Below are 16,194 nucleotides of genomic sequence, written 5' to 3' on the forward strand. Positions count from 1 at the left end.
ATATAAAAAGGAATAATAATTCCTATTCCGGTGTTCAGATCTATAATTACTCTACAATCGCTTGATACTCCACCAATGGTTGAATAATAAAGGGGGGGGACATAAATTCCAAACTTAACTGTTTCTTTGTGATATGTTACCTCCTCTCACTTGTGCCAAGTATTTTGTATTTACATATACTGTACAGTAGACTGCTTCCCTGTAATGATAAAATATTATATTACCATTCCTGCATCCTATTCCCAATCAATTTTACATGTCACTTGTACTTGTGCCAATTTAAGTGCAACTGTTACCTAAAGGCCTTAGGATTTATCAGTTTTTTAATTGCTTGATTAACATGATAATGCAATTTAGTATATTTTATCGCAACCTATTGCATGATGTTACAATGCCCAATTGTTTCCTGTTTTCTCTATTACTCCCAGAAATGTATTATATCATCTGCTATGTTCAAACCTGCTGGCCTGCGTGTGTTTAGGGTGAAGATCCAGTATGCCTCTCTACGGAACAACTCATTCATCCTATTGCCCCCTCTAGGTTTTTTATCTATTACATCTATTATCATCCATCTAATGGTACTAACATTTCCTTGGTGAACATGCAGGAAGTGCTTCGCTACTCCCCTGGTAGTTCTTTCTTTATCAATGTCATTGAGGTGCTCCCTAATTCTCGTACGGGCCTCTCTGGAGGTGCACCCCACATATTGTAATTTACATTGATGGCATACCACCATATACACAACAAATTCAGTTCTGCAGTTTGTACATTTTTTGCATTCATATACTTTGTGTGTTTGTGTGGATTGAAACACCTTGCTGACTTGTATAATTGCAGGCTGTACAACTTCTGGTGCCACATTTATAATGCCCTTTGCAGCTTAACCAGCTGCTCTCTTTCTTTGGTTTCTTTAGCATACTGGGGGAGATCATGTTCCCAATAGTAACGTTTCTTCTCAAAACAAATCTACAGCCTTTGTCTACCACATTTTTCAAAATATCATCACCTCTCAAAATTTGGAGATTCTTTCTGATGATGTTGCAAATGTTATTAAACTGACTAGAATATGTCGTTACAAAGGTGATCTCACCTATGGCTTTTTGTCTGGGGGATTTGGACTGCAGTAGTGTCTCTCTAGACATGCTATTGACATCCCTCAGGGCTCTATTGATTGGGCCCTCTGGATATCCCCTATCTCTCAATTTCCGTACCAGTGCTTTACTTTCAGTTACATAATCAGAATCATCAGAGCAATTGTGCTTGGCTCTGATGAGCTGGCCTTTTGCCACGCCATAATGCATATGGCGTGGATGACTACTCCTCGCATGAATAAGTGAGTTAGCCGAGATGGGCTTAGTGAAGAGTCTTGTCCTAACCCCACCAACAGTAGTGTCGCCTATTAGCGTAATATCAAGGTAATCCACCTTGATCATATCAAAGCAAAACGTGAAAGACAAGCCAACATCATTGCTGTTAAGGTATGACACAAACTGCTCACTAGATTCCCTACTGCCTGCCCAAACAAACAGCAGGTCATCTATGTAGCGTTTGTATCCCATTATCTGTTCACCAAAAGGATTCATATCTGCAAAGACGTGGGACAGCTCCCACCAGCCCATGAACAAAGAGATTTCTGCATGTCTGATTTAATGTGGCCAATATTGGTATATATGAGATGTTACACATCTCTATTAAAACTAGTAACAAAGTCAGTTAGGTATATATATATTGCAGCTTTGACAGCTGCACCGGTAGCTATGAATGAAGGGAGGTGTGTAGTGGGAGGAATTCAGCAACCAATGTTTGACAAGCAAAAGGGAGGAGAGAGCTAAGACACTATTTCAGGCAACCAATGAGATTGTGAGGGGGCTTTTAAAGCTCCACAGGTGTATTGAGCCAATTGAGTCTATGAATAAGGCATAACAGCCGAAACGCGTCAGACTGGCCTGTTTTGTGACATAACAGCTGTTTATTTTAAAGATTACTGCACGTCAGCACCAAGATTTTAATTGTATTAATAAAGCACCAAGTTTTACCCAAGCGGCATTCTTACAATTTGTGGATCTATTACGGCCAAGGAGAGGGCCTCTTGTATGCTGCGGTAGGGCGTTAAGCCCGGATTAACCCATGGGAGCACCGGGTACATACCTATACACTCAACTGCCAGGATCGGTGAGAGCTGCAAGATTGGTCGGACACCCGTTCGCCAGGTCTGCCCCGTGAGTGGTTAGAAACGGTCACAAGGGAGTGACGTCAGACGCCATCGGAAGAATCCCACAACCGCAACAAAGTGGTGAGATCGGGTACCGAGGATACGGATGACTGGGGCTAGACGGAAGATGCGAACGGAGGTGAGACCATAGTACTTGTTTTTACAGCTACCACTAGCAGCCCAGAATTATCTAAGCTAGTGGGGCACTACCTGTGTTTGTTCAAGTACTAACTCAGGCCTTATCATTTTCCACAGGGCTATAGGAGGGAGAGGACCTCTTAAACCTGTTGGGCTGTCCTGCCGTCGGACAGCAGTGAGGTAAGTGCAGACTTTTTATTCTGGGGAATACTTAGACTCAGAGGAAAGTGGGCACTTCAATTATACCTTTTATTTATATAAGGCAAATGGAGCTCTTGAATGGGACTTCTGGCTCTCTATGTGTGGAGGGTAATCTTTATGGCAGCTTATGTACAGGCACTGGGGCTGGGAGTAAAGCTTGTCACTATCGTTATTTTTTATTAAGATCAAGCTGATCGGGCTGTGTAGTGGTTAACGCCCACGATGGGTGGGGCCAGCATTTTGCACGCTTTTTACTTCTGCGCAGTTTCATCTGGTCCAACATCCGGTGACATTCCGGTTTAGCTGTGGGGCTAATCATTGCTCAGTCTAGCAGGACAGTGACATCCTATCTTCGCTCTGGCACCGCATGGTTTTTCTGACTGAATGAGCAAGCGGTTGTTAGCGCTCCAGAGTCTTCCTCTTCTGCACCGCTGGGACTTTGACAGTGAGACCGGTGGCAGGTAGGCGCCTCAGCAGAGCTGCTGAGGCGTAGAGGTGTCTGATTGGGGCTTAAAAAACATTATTTATATAAAGTGATACGTTCTTGTTTTAGGCAGGAAAATAGTTTGCTTTTAAAAAATGTTTTTTTGTTTTTTTTTTTATTTTATTTCATTATTGTCTGTTTTCTACAATGGATTTAGAAGCTGTGCAAAATGTTACTTGTGCCATGTGTTTGGATGCCAATGTGGAACCACCGGTTCCTTTTTGTCCCTCATGTGTTGAGAGGGCTTTAAGTTATAAAGAGAACATTTTTCACGCTCAAAATTTTTCAAAGGCGGATGCAGTATGCCGCTGCTTTCTCCCCAATAGTCCCAATTTTTAACGCCCGCTCAAGCAGTGCCCTGTATTTCTACTCTTACTGGAGTTACTTTAAAGGACATAGCTGCACTTATGTCTTCAACAGTTTCTAATGCGTTGTCTGCTTTTCATATGCTTTAAGGCAAACGTAAGAGGAAAGACAACCATGTGGTCAGTGAGGTTTCTTATGCTATGGTGACAATCTCGGATGTACCAACCCAGGTATCTAAGATGGAGGGTATAGAGGTCCTATCGGAAGGCGAGATTTCAGACTCTGAGAGTTCATTACCTTTGACTGATTCAGAGGTGGTATCTTTCAGGTTTAAAGTTGAACACCTTCGTCTGTTACTCAGGGAGGTTTTGGTCACTTTAGACAACAGTGATTCTACAGTAGTGGACTCTCCTGCGAAGTCGAGTAACTTGGATAGATATTTTGAAGTTCCCTCTTACTCAGACGTTTTTCCGGTGCCAAAGCGAGCTTCGGAGATTGTTTCCAAGGAATGGGAGAGACCAGGTATTCCCTTCTCTCCGTCCCCCATTTTTAAGAAGATGTTCCCTATAGCCGACGTTGTCAAGGAAACTTGGCAGACGGTCCCTAAGGTAGAAGGGGCTAGTTCCACCTTAGCCAAGCGAACTACTATTCCCATTGAGGAAAGATTTATGTTCACCAAGGTCTGCTATTGCAGCCGACTGCGTGCATCGCTACTGTCACTAGTGCGGCAGCTTATTGGTTTGATGCTCTGTCCGAGTCTCTTAAGACTGAAACTTCTTTAGAGGAGATCCAGCATAGGATTAAAGCTCTGAAATTAGCCAATACTTTTATTACAGATGCTTCTCTGCAAATTACTAAATTGGCAGCTAAAAGTTCAGGATTCTCTATCCTAGCCCGCAAGCCTTATGGTTAAAACCTTGGTCTGCGGACGTATCATCTAAGTCTAAACTTTTAGCAATTCCTTACAAGGGAAAGACCTTGTTTGGGCCTGGACTAAAGGAAATTATCTCTGATATCACGGTAGGAAAGGGTCATCTCCTTCCTCAGGATAAGAGAAGTAAACAGAAAAGGACGACAAAGTAATTTTCGTTCCTTTCGAAATTTCAAGGGCAATTCATTCTCTTACTCCTCTAAACAGGAAGGAAACTATTCGCAATCTAAGCCCACTGGGAGACCCAACCAGTCTTGGAACAAGGGTAAGCAATCCAAGAAGCCTGCTGCTGAATCCAAGTCAGCATGAAGGGCTTGCCCCTCATCTGGGACTGGATCTGGTAGGGGGCAGACTTTGTTCGTTTGGGCTTGGGTGTGGGACGTTCAGGATCCCTGGGCTATAGAAATAGTGTCTCAGCGATACAAACTGGAGTTCAAAAATTGTCCTCCCCGAGGAAGATTTCTTCTTTCAAGATTATCTGCAGACCAGATAAAAAGAGAGGCGTTCTTACATTGTGTAAAAGACCTCTCCTCTCTGGGAGTGATTTTTCCCGTTCCTGTAAAGGAACACGGGCAGGGTTTTTATTCAAATCTGTTTGTAGTTCCCAAAAAGGAGGGAACTTTCAGGCCTATCTTAGACCTCAAGGGTCTAAACAAGTTTCTCAGAGTTCCGTCATTCAAGATGGAAACTATTCGTACCATTCTTCCATTGATCCAGGAGGGTCAATTTTTGACGACAGTGCACTTAAAGGATGCATTTCTACATGTTCCTATCCACAGAGATCATCACAAGTTTCTGGAAAAACACTTTCAGTTCGTGGCTCTTCCTTTTGGGCTGGCCATGGCACCCAGAATTTTTACAAAGGTTCTGGGGTCTTTGCTGGCGGTTTTAAGACCGCGGGGCATTGCGGTGGCACCTTATCTGGACGATATTCTAATCCAGGCGCCATCTTGTCAACAAACAAGGTCTCATACTGACATTGTACTATCCTTCCTGAGAACTCACGGGTGGAAGGTAAATCTGGAAAAGAGTTCCTTAATCCCGAAGACAAGGGTGACTTTCTTGGAAACTCTAATCGATTCTATATCTATGAGGATGTTTCTGATAGAAGTCAGGAAATCAAAGATTCTAGATGCCTGTCGAGCCCTTCAGTCCAATCCTCGGCCGTCAGTGGCCCAGTGTATGGAAGTATTCGGACTGATGGTGGCGGCAATGGACATCATTCAGTTTGCTCGGTTTCACCTCAGACCTCTGCAATGAAACATGCTCAATGGAGATTATGCAGATTTGTCTCCTCGAATAACCCTGGAACAGGAGACAAGGGACTCGCTTCAATGGTGGTTGTCTCTGGATCATCTATCCCAGGGAACATTCTTTCGCAGACCGTCCTGGGTGATTGTGACAACAGATGCCAGCCTTCTAGGGTGGGGAGCTAACTGGGGTTCCCTAAAGGCTCAGGGAGTGTGGACTCAGGCGGAGTTTGTTCTTCCTATAAACATCCTGGAACTGAGAACGATCTTCAATGCTCTTCTGGCCTGGCCTCAGTTGGCTTTGGCCCAGTTCATCAGATTCCAGACGGACAACATAACGACAGTGGCTTACATCAATCATCAAGGAGGAACGAGGAGTTCCTTAGCGATGACCGAGGTAGCCAAGATAATCCAGTGGGTGGAGGCCCATTCTTGCTATCTATCAGCGATCCACATCCCAAGGGGTGGACAACTGGGAGGCAGACTTTCTGAGCAGGCAGACCTTTCATCCGGGAGAGTGGGATCTCCATCCGGAAGTATTCTCTAACCTGATTCTCAAATGAGCTCGGACAGAGTTAGATCTCATGGCATCTCGTCAGAATGCCAAGCTCCCGAGATACGAGTCAAGGTCCAGGGATCCCCAGGCGGAACTGATAGATGCTCTAGCAGTTCCTTGGTCCTTCAGCCTAGCATATATTTTCCCCTGTTTGCTCTTCTTCCTCGGTTCATTGCTCGAATCAAACAGGAGAAGGCATCAGTGATTCTCATTGCTCCTGCGTGGCCTTGCAGGATTTGGTATGCCAATCTAGTAGACATGTCATCCCTGCCACCTTAGAAACTGCCATTGAGGAAGGACTTTCTCATTCAAGGACCCTTCCTTCATCCAAATCTAGTTTCTCTGAAGCTGACTTCTTGGAGATTGAACGCTTAATCCTATCCAAGCGGGGTTTTTCTTATCTGGTCATAGAGACCTTGATTCAGGCGCGTAAGCCTGTAACTAGAAAGATTTACCATAAGATATTGCGTAAATATCTTTATTTGTGTGAATCCAAGGGCTACTCATGGAGTAGAGTTAGGATTCCCAGAATGTTGTATTTTCTCCAAGAAGGATTGGAGAAGGGTTTATCGACAAGTTCCCTAAAGGGTCAGATCTCTGCCTTATCTATTTTGTTACACAAACGTCTGGCAGATGTCCCAGATGTTCAATCCTTTTGTCAGGCCTTGGTTAGGATCAGGCCTGTGTTCAAACCAGTTACTCCTCCATTGAGTCTGAATTTAGTTCTTAAAGTTCTTCAAGGGGTTCTGTTTGAGCCTATGCATTCCTTAGATATTAAGTTGTTATCTTGGAAAGTTTTATTTCTTGTTGCTATTTCTTCAGCTCGAAGAGTGTCTGAGCTTTCGGCGTGCAATACAATTCTCCTTACCTTATTTTCCATTCGGATAAGGTAGTTTTACGTACTAAACTATGGTTCCTTCCTAAGGTTGTTTCAGATAGGAACATTAATCAGGAGATTGTTGTTCCTTCCTTGTGTCTTAATCCTTCTTCTCAGAAGGAACGTCCAGTGGCGTCACTAGGGTTGGTGTCACCCGGTGCGGTAAGTCATGGTGTCACCCCCCCCCCCCCAGAAAGCAGACACAGGCAAACACACATACAAACACTCAGACACACTTAAAAACATACTCAGATGCACACACAAACACTCGGAAACACACTCAGACACACACACAAAAACACACACACAAAAACACTGAGACACACAAAAACTCAGACACACACATACAAAATATGTAAACTGCACTGCATTAATTAGGAAGCTCATGCCTAGAGCCTGGCTCAGCAGAACATCAAATGAAAGATAAACAGAGCACTCTAAAATAAATCACTGAAGAAAAGGTTTAGGCGCGCAAACTATGAAAATTCTGCTCTCTGACTCTGTTCCAAGTCTGTCAGTGCACAGCCCTGGGCCGCATGTCACTGAGCAGTGAGCACAGATAGGCAGGCAGGTTTAGGCTAGCAGCGCAACTTTGCAAGCCCCACGGCACACCCACAACATTCATAGTGAAATTGGGCAGGGGAGGAGCAAAGTACAAACAAGCAAAAGCAGCCGGGAAAACTATTTTTTTAAATTGCAGCACTGGCTCAAGGGGCAAAAAAATTGTGTGTCTACAACTTCCCCAGTCCCACTAATGTTCACAAATGCCAGCCTCTAATAAAATAATCTATGCATCTAAACATTGTATTTCTTTGAATTTCAATAAAATTTAAAAAAAAAAAAAAAAAAAAAAAAAAAAATTTTTTTTTTTTTTTTGGTGTCACCCCCTGGAGGGTGTCACCCGGGTGCGGCCCGCCCCCCCCGCCCCCCCCTAGTGACGCCACTGGGAACGTCTTCTGCACAATTTGCACGTTGTCCGTGCTTTAAAGTTTTACTTACAAGCAACTAAGGACTTTCGTCAGTCTTCTTCTCTGTTTGTAATTTTCTCTGGAAAGCGTAAGGGTCAGAAAGCTATGGCTACCTCTCTTTCTTTTTGGTTGAAGAGTATCATCCGCTTTGCATATGAGACTGCTGGACAGCAGCCTCCTGAAAGAGTTACGGCTCATTTCACTAGGGCTGTTGCTTCCTCATGGGCATTCAAAAATAAAGCTTCTGTAGAACAGATTTGCTAGGCTGCAACTTGGTCTTCTCTTCACACTTTTTATAAATTTGATACTTTTGCCTCGGCTGAGGCTGCTTTTGGGAGAAAGGTTCTTCAAGCAGTGGTGCCTTCCGTTTAGGTTCCCTGTCTTGTCCCTCCCTTGTCATCCGTGTACTCTAGCTTTGGTATTGTTTTCCCACAAGTAAGGATGATGATCCGTGGACTCATCGTGTCTTTAAAAAGAAAAGAAAATGTATGCTTACCTGATAAATTTGTTTATTTTTAGACACGATGAGTCCACAGCCCGCCCTGTTATTTTAAGACAGGTTGTTAATTTTTGTAAACTTCAGACACCTCAGCACCTTGGCTTTTCCTTTCTCTTCCTAACTTTGGTCGAATGACTGGAGTGGGAGGGAAGGGAGGAGCTATTTAACAGCTCTGCTGTGGTGCTCTTTGCCTCCTCCTGCTGACCAGGAGATGAATTCCCACAAGTAAGGATGATGATCCGTGGACTCATCGTGTCTAAAAAGAAACAAATTTATCAGGTAAGCATACATTTTCTTTTTTGTACAGATTTTATTATATCTTTTTATGTGACAACATTGAATAAATGACACTATGCTACAGTTTAAAGTAGTGAGTGTACAACCTTTATAACAGTGTAAGTTTGCTGTCCCCTCAAAATAACTCAAAACACAGCCATTAATGTCTAAACCGTTGGCAACAAAAGTGAGTGGAAATGTCCTAATTGGGCCCAAAGTGTCAATATTTTGTGTGGCCATCATTATTTTCCAGCACTGCCTTAACCGTCTTGGGCATGGAGTTCACCAGAGCGTCACAGGTTGCCACTGGAGTCCTCTTCCACTCCTCCATGACGACATCACAGAGCTGGTGGATGTTAAAGACCTTGCGCTCCCCCACCTTCCATTTGAGGATACCCCACAGCTGCTTAATAGGGTTTAGTTCTGGAGACATGCTTGGCCAGTCCATCACCTTTACCCTCAGCTTCTTTAGCAAGGCAGTGGTCGTCTTGGAGTTGTGTTTGGGGTTGTTAACATGTTAGAATACTGCCCTGCGGCCCAGTCTCCGAACGGAGGGGATCATGCTCTGCTTTAGTACCTCACAGTACATGTTGGCAATCATTCATGGTTCCCTCAAAGAACTGTAGCTCCCCAGTGCCGGCAGCACTCATGCAGGCCCAGACCATGGCACTCTCACCACCATGCTTGACTGTAGGCAAGACACACTTGTCTTTGTACTCCTCACCTGGTTGCCGCCACACGCTTGATACCATCTGAACCAAATAAGTTTATCTTAGTCTCATCCGACAACAGGACATGGTTCCAGTAATCCATGTTCTTAGTCTATTTGTCTTTAGCAAACTGTTTGTGGGCTTTCTTTTGCATCATCTTTAGAAGAGGCTTCCTTCTGGGACGACAGCCATTCAGATCAATTTGATGCATTGTGCGGCATATGATCTGAGCACTGACAGGCTGACCCCCCCACCCCTTCAACTTCTGCAGCAATGCTGGCAGCACTCATATGTCTATTTCCCAAAGACAACCTCTAGATATGACGCTTAGCACGTGCACTCAACTTATTTGATCGACCATGGTGAGGCCTGTTCTGAGTGAAACCTGTCCTGTGAAACCGCTGTATGGTCTTGCCCACCGTGCTGCAGCTCAGTTTTAGGGTCTTGGCAATCTTCTTATAGCCTAGACCATCTTTATGTAGAGCAACAATTCTTTTTTTCAGATCCTCAGAGGGTTCTTTGCCATAAGGTGCCATGTTGAACTTCCAGTGACCAGTTTGAAAGAGTGTGAGATCGATAACACCAAATGTAACACACCTGCTCCCCATTCACACCTGAGACTTCATAACACTAACGAGTCACATGACACCGGGGAGGGAAAATGGCTAATTGGGCCCAATTTGGACATTTCCACTTAGGGGTGTACTTTTGTTGCCAACGGTTTAGACATTAATGACTTTGTGTTGAGTTATTTTGAGGGGACAGCAAATTTACACTGTTATACAGGCTGTACACTCGCTACTTTATATTGTAGCAAAGTGTCATTTCTTCAGTGTTGTCACATGAAAAGATATAATAAAATATTTACAAAAATGTGAGGGGTGTACTCACTTTTGTGAGATACTATATATATATATATATATATATATATATATATATATATATATATATACACACACACACACGAACACTGGATAATTCCTACGGATGGCATCCGTATCTCCCAGGATAGCTACAAAGCAGGCACAAGCAGGATTTTAACAATCGCCTTTAATCAACAAGCAAAGGCTAAACTGGTGTTGATTAAATGCAATTGTTAAAATCCTGCTTGTCCCTGCTTTGTGGATATCCTAGGAGATACGGATGTCATCCGTGGGAATTATCCAGTGTTCGTGTATACTCAATAACTGCGGAGCACCAGGTGACTGAGTGCTTGGCATGTGCCGTTTCCCTGACTTTTTTGTACAAAAATATTTTTTTTTTTGTAAAAGAAAAGGTACCGGTACTCATTGATTTTTGATTGATATATTCTGCTCAGTAACTTTGGGAATATCATAGGGACAAGATTATTTACAATGTTTGATGTATTTTGCAGCCCCTTCTTGTGAAAACTAGAGTATTTACATAATGATTACAAATATTACCTGTTATGAGTTGGCAGAGGTGGGGGTACTCAGTACTGGTGAGTACACCCACAAAAAAAGCCATATATATATATATATATTTGTTTTAAAGTTTGGGAGGGTAAATTCAAGTGGCTATGCTGTGCTGTACATTGTTTCTACTGCCACAGGGAACAGGCCCTAGGGATAGACCCAGAGTGCACTGGACTAGTGGTGAAGCAGCGGCACCCCTGTGCTGTGGGGCGCAATTTCTTTTTTTCAAATTTGTCTGCCTCTTTGCCCTTCACCTTAAAGCATTACTAACTTTTGTTAATTATATGCAAAACGGAACATATCATTTAAATTACAATTAGTACACAAAGCTAATCTACCTTATTGTGTGTTAAAACGAAGCTCCATTTTATTTCATATGCATGACATCACTTTATCCAGCCCTCAAATATGGACTGGACACGGTATAACACACTCACCAATCAGATGGCGAGTATTTGCATTTCATTAGAATCGTCTTGCTTCAAACTACGCATGCTCATTTTTATTTGAGTATTATTGCATGTGCATATAGCGGGACAGTGTAGAGCGGGTCTCCGGCAGTCGAAAGTGAAAATGTATGTGTATGTGAGTACATGTATGTATGTATGTGTGTACATATGTGTGTGTGTTCATTTATGTTTTTGTCATTGTGTGTGTGTACATGTGTGTATGTATGTGTGTGTGAGAGTAAATATATGTGTGTGTATGTATGTTTGTGTGCAAAACATTGCCTAATACTATGCATCTGCAGGTTATAGTTGACTTTTAAATGTTAAAATGCATCATTATACAGTTGTCAAAATGTTGTCAACCTCATTGATAATGTAAATGCACACTATTTCTGTCACAGTATGTGAGAATACCTGAACTCCAAGATGGCAGCTCCCAGTACAAAGAGATGGAGCTTCACAATCTGACAACTTTTCAGGGGTTAAAATAGGAACACTGTCTTTAAGACAGCGGCAGCAACAGGAAGAAGAACACTTGCATTGGGAGTAGTAACCATTCTAGGGTACTTGTACCCAGCAGTTTAATGCCCCATAGTAATGAAAACCAGAATTGGGTATACTATGCTTGTGCGTGATCGCTTTTTTCACGTTTGCTCTATTTTTACTATTGGGGTTCAGCTATCAACCCGATTTAAAGTCCTAAAATCACTATGTTTAAAATTAAAAGTAAAAGGTTACAACAAAAGGTCTGTCAACACCATATAATGATTTTAATTTAAAAAGCAAGGTTTTTTTCTTGGATGCCGTCCATAGAGGTAAACATTATGCAATATCCCTCACACAATGTCTGAGCTGTCATAGAAACTCCAATTTCCGTTGATAACACCTGAGCCAAATCTGAAGCACTTGCCGTCTGTTTTTTTGAGCTAGATTGTGCAAGTAGCACATTATCCGTGGCATCATTTTAGGAGAATGATTAGTGGTACTTTGGCTTGTTCTATACCTCCTGATTACTGCTCCAACTGTGTTTCTACTGATTTTTAGTTGGTCACCAATCTTCCTGTATCCTTTTCCATTTTTGTAGTCTTACAATTTTTCAACAGCTTTTTCAATTCCTCTGGCAATTTTTTTTCTTGTGGAGCTATGATGCAGACATGCAGATATACACATCCCATAGGTCCAAAATGAAGAAAGTTCTGGTGTTTACATGTTATTTTATAACCATGTCTGTGGAATAAGGCTAATTGGAAATCACAGGCATACTCAAGTTTGTTTTAAGGATCTTGCGTGTCAGTGTCACAGGTGTATTCACTTGTGTTGCACTGACTATCTACATTTGGTCCTGCATTTTCAGTATAGTTTTTATAAAGTATTTGTTTTTGAAAAAAATGCTTTACTTATCAACATAGAAAGAATGCAATTATTGAGAGGTGTTACAATTTTGAATCATTTGATATTTAAATGATATTGCAAAGAGGTGTACTCACTTCTGTTTTATACTAGATAGATGGATGGATAGATATATAAATAGACATATTATAGGAAATATTTACTTACGTTTGTATACATATTACATTTTAGAATCAAAAACTAAACCAAAGACGCAGACAGAGAAGATTGTGACTTACTGGTGGAGAAAAATGGTCAATTTTAATAATTCTATTTAAAAAAAAATATTTATTAAAAAGTCTGGACTTCAGAATATGTCTGGATTTTCTAATTCTGGATTTAGGGATTTATATATAAATATATAATTTATGAAAGTTTCATGTAGTGGCAGTACATACATGTTAAAGGGACAATCAACACCAGAATTTTTGTTGTTTTAAAAGATAGATAATCCCTTAATTCCCAATTCCCCAGTTTTGCATAACCAACACAGTTATAATTATACATGTTTTACCTCTGTAATTACCTTGTATCTAAGCCTTAGCAGACTTCCCCCTTATTTCAGTTCTTTTGACAGACTTGCAGTTTAGCCAATCAGAGCTGTCTCCATGGTAAATTCATGTGCATGAGCTCAATGTTATCGATATGAAACACGTGAACTAATGCCCTCTAGTAGTGAAAAACTATTAAAATGCATTTAGATTAGAGGCAGCCTTCAAGGTCTAAGAAATTAGCATATGAACCTCCTAGGTTTAGCTTTCAACTAAGAATACCAAGAGAACAAAGCAAAATTGGTGATAAAAGTAAATTGGAAAGTTGTTTAAAATTACATTCCCTATTTGAAACATGAAAGTTTTTTTTTGGACTTGACTGTCCCTTTAAATGTTAAAAATATCTTAGGTCTACTGAACATTTTTAGTTCCAAATGGGAAAACGTTTTCAGTCTCAAAAACCTGCTGAACCAATTTCTTATAAATTTGCCAAGTTTTAAGAGACTGCTGCTGAGACCTAACTTTCTATATAGAAATGTTCATGTGCATATAAACTATGACTATCCTTCTTAATAAAGGGATTACCTATGCCTGCCAGTAAACAAATTGGAAAGTGATAATAATAATGCTCTTTTTTTTTTTCCTTGCTTTCAAAACATTGTTGAAAATTTCAAACCTTGGAAGAATCTCTAGGGAATTCTGATACACCTAAGGCTGCTGCTAATATGCTATTTTTATAACTTGAGTCTACAATGTTAAAACTCAAGGGTCATGTAACAGGTCAGGGCAGCTTAACCTACAGTAAATATACTAAATCTTTGCTGTCAGTTTGCCCTGTCCTGCATAGTATGGAACTCCAGTGGAATATTACTCCTGATATCTAGTCATATACATAAACATCTCTTATCTCCATACTCCTACTTTTATAGGACAGCTTGATGATGAATAGCAGAGATACTAGCAGAGCAGTAATACCAGATAGTGCTGAAATTGGCTTCTCAAGATGCTGGGAGCAAGAGCTGTGCCTTGTGTGGAGTGTGTGTGTTCATGGGTTGGGAGAAATGCACCAAATTACAAAAACTATGGTGGTCTGGGAAGGAGAACAAAGGAAGAGAGAGTTTAGAAGTTGGTCTGTTCAAACAAACAAAAGTACAATCAAGATGATAGCTGTAAGTTAAAGCTAAAGTGGGAAAATAAACCACTTAAAATGTAATTATTCTTTTGGCTAGTTGATTCAATTAAAAAATCCGTTTTGCGTGTTTGTTTTTGTTTGTTTTGGTAAACATAATTTCTTAAGGGGATATAACGGTATGAAATTCAAATCCAATATCGTTGAAGGTGTTGGAAATTACACCATGTGTAAGTTGTTAAAAATGTTCACAGACATATGTGGGAGTATGTCCAATTTAGCCCGAGTTATTTTCTTGACCTTTCCTACTAGAATCACAATTCATATAACAATAAAGAATAATATGTTGAATATATGGTCATGTAAACATTGAAGATATATATTTTATTTTAAAATGTATCAACATACTCTGTAACGCTATAACATGTGTGTAGTTACAAAGTTATTTCTACAAAATGACAATTACACAAACGATTTGAGTCCAACCTAGAGAAAAGCACTATATACGTTTTTGTTATTATTATAAAGGAATAGTGACAATACAAAATCATCTTTCTTTCCTTCTTTATCTCCCTTCTCTCCTTTCTTTTATCAATCATTTTATATATATATATATATATATATATATATATATATATATATATATATATATATATATATATATATATATATATATATATATATACAGACACACACATTATTTATTTTGCAAAACCTCTTTGCATCCTATTCTGAGATGTGGAACTCCTGAATACTTATGCTTGAATATCCCTTATAATTGGGATTTTTACAAGTTCATAAACAAATGCATTGCTTAAAGATTTTAAGGATGAACCTACCTCCCAAGACAAAATCCTTAAATTTGGCAAGACTTTTCACAAGCAGATGTAGGTCATAAGGTTGATACTCTAATACAGAGTATGTTAAATCTTTCATTGGGATTCCATTACCAGCAGAAAAAACATACCCTAAGACCAGACAAATGTAGCTCTTCACTGTATAAACACAGAAATGCTCAGGACACCTTCAGGGCCTATATGATGTTAACCCTATCATCCAAGATACACAGTTTAGAGAAAACCTGTCCACAGTTAAATTCAGTAGAAAGTCAGTAAGTATTTACCGATAAATGTGTTGAATTTAAAAATGATTACGACAGTTCAAAAGTCATGTATTTCCAATGCATCCAACTCTTTACACAACATGATGAATGTTAGAATACTACAATATTATGAGACATGCAAGAATTTAGCAAAGTCATTCTAAGTTTTTAACCTTTTTCTGTAAATATTCCATATTGTTAACTAATCTTTAATATAATTAAAACAATTTAAACACATTCTCAATGCGCATAGAGCAATAATGAACTGCAGTTGATAAGACTGCAAGGAGCCTGAAATCTGAGTAGCTGGAAACAATTGTACATTATCAAAACAATACTGCACAAATAGTTATTGTAAAAATAGTAAGTGTGTACCTTACACATTGTTGGTTCTTTGTTTTTGACGTGCAGCACATTATAATGAGAAAAATATTCATTTCATTTCAGTGCACTGTTCACCTTGCAAACCAGATCTAAAAATAAGCCAAGGTCTCTGATTCTTTTCCTGCCAGGAAAGCCCTTTCCAGGTTAATCCTCATCTGACATCCTGTAGCAGTGTTAGTAACAATCTTACATTATAAAACATTACATATATCAGATTTTCTACTTATATTGACTAATTGTGCCTTATAGTATTAAGAAGAAGAGCAAACTTGGGTTTTATTTATTTTTTTATGTTCTATATTATTTGAAACTTTTTCTGTAAATGCCAGATAGTAAATATTTTAGGCTTTGCAGGCTAAGAGGTCAAATTGAGGATACAAAACAAGAGACAAAACACATTTGCACA

At 40.2% G+C, this 16,194-nt stretch overlaps 1 protein-coding gene across 1 annotated transcript in view; it reads left to right on the top strand.

Annotated features, from left to right (window-relative positions):
- The window catches only part of EXOC2 (exocyst complex component 2), a 914,329-nt gene that overhangs the window by 617,344 nt on the left and 280,791 nt on the right, over positions 1-16,194 (top strand).

The sequence above is a fragment of the Bombina bombina genome, chromosome 5, assembly GCF_027579735.1.
Source record: "Bombina bombina isolate aBomBom1 chromosome 5, aBomBom1.pri, whole genome shotgun sequence".
Lineage (NCBI taxonomy): Eukaryota > Metazoa > Chordata > Amphibia > Anura > Bombinatoridae > Bombina > Bombina bombina.